Source organism: Physeter macrocephalus, chromosome 18, assembly GCF_002837175.3.
Source record: "Physeter macrocephalus isolate SW-GA chromosome 18, ASM283717v5, whole genome shotgun sequence".
In the NCBI taxonomy this organism is placed as follows: Eukaryota; Metazoa; Chordata; class Mammalia; order Artiodactyla; family Physeteridae; genus Physeter; species Physeter macrocephalus.
The window spans coordinates 81,200,666-81,206,048 of NC_041231.1; positions in this window are offsets into that span (position 1 = coordinate 81,200,666).

The following is a 5,383-nucleotide window of genomic DNA, read 5'->3' on the forward strand; positions in this document are numbered from 1 at the left end:
TCATATATATACTTTTAAATATATATATATATATATATATATATATATATATATATACACTTATATCCAAGGATATGCAGTGGGTTTGGATGCCAGTCTCCTAATTTTTCCCTTAATAAACTCCTGAAAATCTTTAACCAGGGTGATGAAGAGGATAGAATTTCTGTTGTTCTACCTTCTCCGTTGAATTCCTAATAATAATTAGGGCCATTATTATTTAATCACTTCAGACCAAATATTATTTGGATTATATCTATCTACTGTAGACTAAAAAACCCAAGTATTAAAAAACCAAACACAATGTCAAAGGTGCACCTCTGGTCTGATTATGCATAGGTATAAACAAGGCAAAAGTAGCATAACAAGACAAGGAGAGTATAAAAACGTGGCCTCCTTTTGCGTCCAAGCTCCAACACAAATTTGCTCTCAGTTTGGATTGGTCAGTTCATTGTGTTCACCCCTCTTCCCTTCTGTAATGGAATTCCCCTCTGCCACTCAGGACTGAGATGGGAAGTTTTGGAAATTTCTTTTATTATTCTGTAGTTGTATGTCTCTTGCCAGAGTTACAGTCAAGATCAAAATCAAGAAAAAAATGTGAAGGCAACTTTAAAAGGGATTGAAGCCCTGTATAATTTTAAGGTATTAACAGTGTTACTTTGACAGAAGGAAAAAAATAATAAATTGGTCAAGTCCTAAGGATATGGCTTGGGTCTTTCTTTTTTCCACTTGGTGTTTCAGGCCAAGAAGAACACAAAAGTGCTTCTGATTTAGACTTTATAATATAAAACGAATAAATAAAATACCACTTTTAAAGGCCTTAGAGGATGCTTTTTGAACAATCTCATTAGAAGGTCATTTATACAGATGTCCTAGGTCTCATTTAAGTGATCAATAAATGCTGATTTCACTAGAGCAGGACTGGATTACAATGATAGGCAATAAACTCCTTAGTAACTTAGGTTCCAATACTTCACTTTTCCTGAAGCTCCTAAGAACATGAAGAATATAGATCCAATAAAAGTGAGCTTGTATTTTTAGTCTTGTTTTTGTACTCTTACTCTTCAGGAAAAACACAGGGGGTGGGGGTCAAATGTCATGGCTTAATGTCTGGATAAGAGTTGGAAATGGATTTTGGCTGTGTGATGAGAGAACTTTTCCAGATGCAGCAATATACTGTTACAGATGACTTTTATGCACGTTCCTGTTTCAGTATTATTCTAATATTGAAGTGTTTTTTTTTTTTGAAAAAGGAACAGAAATATTTGCATGAAAACTAAAACAGTCTGGATGTCATGAGCAAATTTTCCATGAGTATTATTTTCATTTCAACATCACTGCACATAAGATCTTTTTTAATGGTTAAATCAGGAAAAGAGCAAATTTTACTAGATATATATTCACAGAGGAACAGTTCAGGAAAATAATTAGGAATTATTTTGCTCATAAAAATAAAACACATGGATTTTCCCAGAAAACTAAGATTAAGAACCTGAAAAAAAAATTGAAGCATTCTTCTGGATTTTGTGACGTTTATGACAATGCAGTCTATTTAAAAACAATACTTTCTGTTCTGTCTGCATTCTAATGTTATCTGTTCAAATATGTATGTAAACAAGAGAAACTTTTTTCAAAAAGTCTGAGCTAATTATTAACACTCAGATTGGAAGAATTTTTTTCACATGTCTGTTTTTGCCTGGCAATACTTCGAGGGATATTTAAACATTTCTTGCATAGAGGAATGGAAGAGGCTGCAGTATTTGTATAATAACCTCTGAAATGGAAGAACTCTATGGATTTATTACAGTGCTGCTACTTAAAAAAATACAGAAAAGGTAATACATAAGAAAATCCCAGAATGACTGAAGAGTGAGCTTTTTGTGGACATTCGACAAAAGGATACTTTTTTCTATTCTGATTTAGAGTGGTGGAAAGAATACAAGTTTTTCTTAAGATGAAAGTAAACCTGCTTTGAATTAGAATATGACTACTTGTTGAAGCAAATGTCCACATGAATTATAATTACCCAAATTCTGAGGTCATTCATTTTTCAAATAATTTAAGAGTAATCATATTCAGCTACAATTAATTCTAGGGTGCTTATGTGTCCATTTTATACTCAGGGGTAAAACATGGACTCATGGAAATGATGTCAATGCTGCTATTTCTGCCTGAAGATTTGAGCGTACTTGAGTTTAGCCTAGAGAAATCTCATTAAAATTCTGACCTGCCTTGATCTTGATTAGTTTAAAACATTTTAAAAGATCATTATATACAATGGGGTATCTGATTAGAAAATCAAGAAGATAGGCATTTGTCAAATTGTCACAGACTGATTTTCTTTCTAGACTTTCAGTTTCTTTACTGCTGTGAGGGATTGGTGCAAGCACAGCAGCTATAAAATGCAGTGCGTTCTCACCCTCCTAAATCTTGGCTAATCTCTAAAAAATAACTTGAAACTATCACAGTAAGCTTTGAGATTCACACAGTCAAGTATTTATCTACTGTTACGGGTTGAATTGTGTCCTGCCAAAATAAGTTGAAATTCTAACCTCCAGTACCTGTAAATGTGACCTTATTTTGAAACAGAATCGTTGCAGATGACTGAGTAAATATGAGTTCATTATGGTGGACCTCATCCAACATGACTGTGTCCTAATAAAAACAGGAAATCTGGACACAGAGGGAGAACGACATGGGAAGAAGAAAGCAGAAATTGGGGTGATACACCCAAAAGCCAATTCCAAAGACTGCCAGCAAACCACCACTCACAATTTGTAGAAAATAAGATAAATGGAGGAATGGGGTAAAGTGCACCACAAGACTATGCTCAAAAATATATAGACTATGGGAAACTCCAAAGGCCCAGTTTTTCAACAGATACATAACAAAGAAAAGAAAAGGAATGGAGGGGAAAACTGCACATTGACTTAAAAGACTTAAAATACATATCAAATCTAAAACTAGGCAAAATTAAACAATAGTATCCAGGAATAGACATTTGTGTGATAAAACTTTAAAGAAACAAATGGCAGTAATTAGTAAATGGATCAGTATAGTAATTATTTTGGGAGAATATAAAGAATGATATGATTAAGATGGGGCATGAATTCCTATTGAGATGGCTAGTAGAAGTATATTTCTTAACCTGGGTGGTGGATATAAGAGTTTACTTTTTTCTGTTTTTCTTTTAAATTTAATTTAATTTATATTTATACAGCAGGTTCTTATTAGTTATCTATTTTATACATATTAGGGTATATACATGAATCCTAAACTCCCAATTCATCCCACCAACCTCCCCTCCCCTGCTTTTCCCCCTTGGTGTCCATATCTTTGTTCTCTACATCTGTGTCTCTATTTCTGCCTTGCAAACGGTTCATCTGTAATATTTTTCTAGATTCCACATATATGCGTTAACATTTGTTTTCCTCTTTCTGACTTACTACACTCTGTATGACAGTCTCTAGGTCTATCCACGTCTCTACAAAAGATTCAGTTTTGTTCCTTTTTAGGGCTGAGTAATATTCCATTGTATATATGTACCACTTCTTCTTTATCCATTCATCTGTCGATGGGCATTTAGGTTGCTTCCATGACTGGCTATTGTAAAGAGTGTTGCAATGAACATTGGGGTGCATGTGTCTTTTTGAATTAAGGTTTTCCCTGGGTATATGCCCAGTAGTGGGATTGCTGGGTCATACGGTAAATCTATTTTTAGTTTTCTGAGGAACCTCCATACTGTTCTCCATAGAGGCTATATCAATATACATTGCCGGGGCTTCCCTGGTGGTGCAGTGGTTGAGAGTCCGCCTGCCAGTGCAGGGGACACAGGTTTGTGCCCCGGTCTGGGAAGATCCCACGTGTCGCGGAGCGGCTGGGCCCGTGAGCCATGGCCGCTGAGCCTGCACGTCTGGAGCCTGTGCTCCGCAATGGGAGAGGCCACAACAGTGAGAGGCCCACATACCGCAAAAAAAAAAAAACATTCCCACCAACAGTCCAAGAGGGTTCCTTTTTCTCCACACCCTCTCCAGCATTTGTTGTTTGTAGACATTTTTTTTAACATCTTTATTGGATGGTTCTTTTAGCATCTTTACAATTGCTTTACATTGTTGTGTTAGTTGCTTCTGTATAACAAAGTGAATCAGCTATACTATATATCCCCATAACTCCTCACTCTTGCATCTCCCAAACACCCTCCCTATCCCATCCCTCTAGGTAGACACAAAGCACAAAGCTGATTGCTATGTGGCTGCTTTCCACTAGCTATCTATTTTATATTTGGTAGTGTATATATGTCCATGCCACTCTCTTACTTCGTCCCAGCTTACTCTTCCCCCTCCCTATGTCCTAAAGTCCATTCTCTATGTCTGCATCTTTATTCCTGTCCTGCTCCTAGGTTCATCAGAACCTTTTTTTTTTCTTTAGATTCCATATATATGTGTTACCATACGGTATTTGTTTTTCTCTTTCTGACTTACTTCACTCTGTATGACAGACTCGAGGTCCATCAACTTGACTATAAATAACTCAATTTCGTTTCTCTTTATGGCTGACTAATATTCCATTGTATATATGTGCCACATCTTCTTTATCCAATCATCTGTGGATGGACACTTAGGTTGCTTCCATGTCCTGGCTATTGTAAATAGAGCTGCAATGAACATTGTGGTCCATGACTCTTTTTGAATTATGGTTTTCTCAGGGTATATGCCCAGTAGTGGGATTGCTGGGTCATATGGTAGTTCTACTTTTACTTTTTTAAGGAACCTCCACAGTTCTCTATAGTGACTGTATAAATTATATTCCCATCAACAGTGCAAGAGTGTTCCCTTTTCTCCACACGCTCTCCAGCATTTATTGTTTCTAGATTTTTTGATGACGGCCATTCTGACCGTTGTGAGGTGATTCCTCATGGTAGTTTTGATTTGTATTTCTCTAATGATTAGTGATGTTGAGCATCCTTTCATGTGTTTGTTGGCAATCTGTATATCTTCTTGGAGAAGTGACTATTTAGGACTTCTGCCCATTTTTGGATTAGGCTGTTTGTGTTTTTGATATTGAGCTGCATGAGATGCTTGTATATTCTGGAGATTAATCCTTGTCGGTTGTTTCGTTTGCAAACATTTTCTCCCATTCCGAGGATTGTCTTTTCAGCTTGTTTATGGTTTCCTTTGCTGTGCAAAAGCTTTTAAGTTTCATTAGGTCCCATTTGTTTATTTTTGTTTTTATTTCCATTTCTCTAGGAGGTGGGTCAAAAAGGATTTAGCTGTGATTTATGTCATAGAGTGTACTGCCTATGTTTTCCTCTAAGAGTTTGATAGTGTCTGGCCTTACATTTAGGTCTTTAATCCATTTTGAGTTTATTTTTGTGTATGGTGTTAGG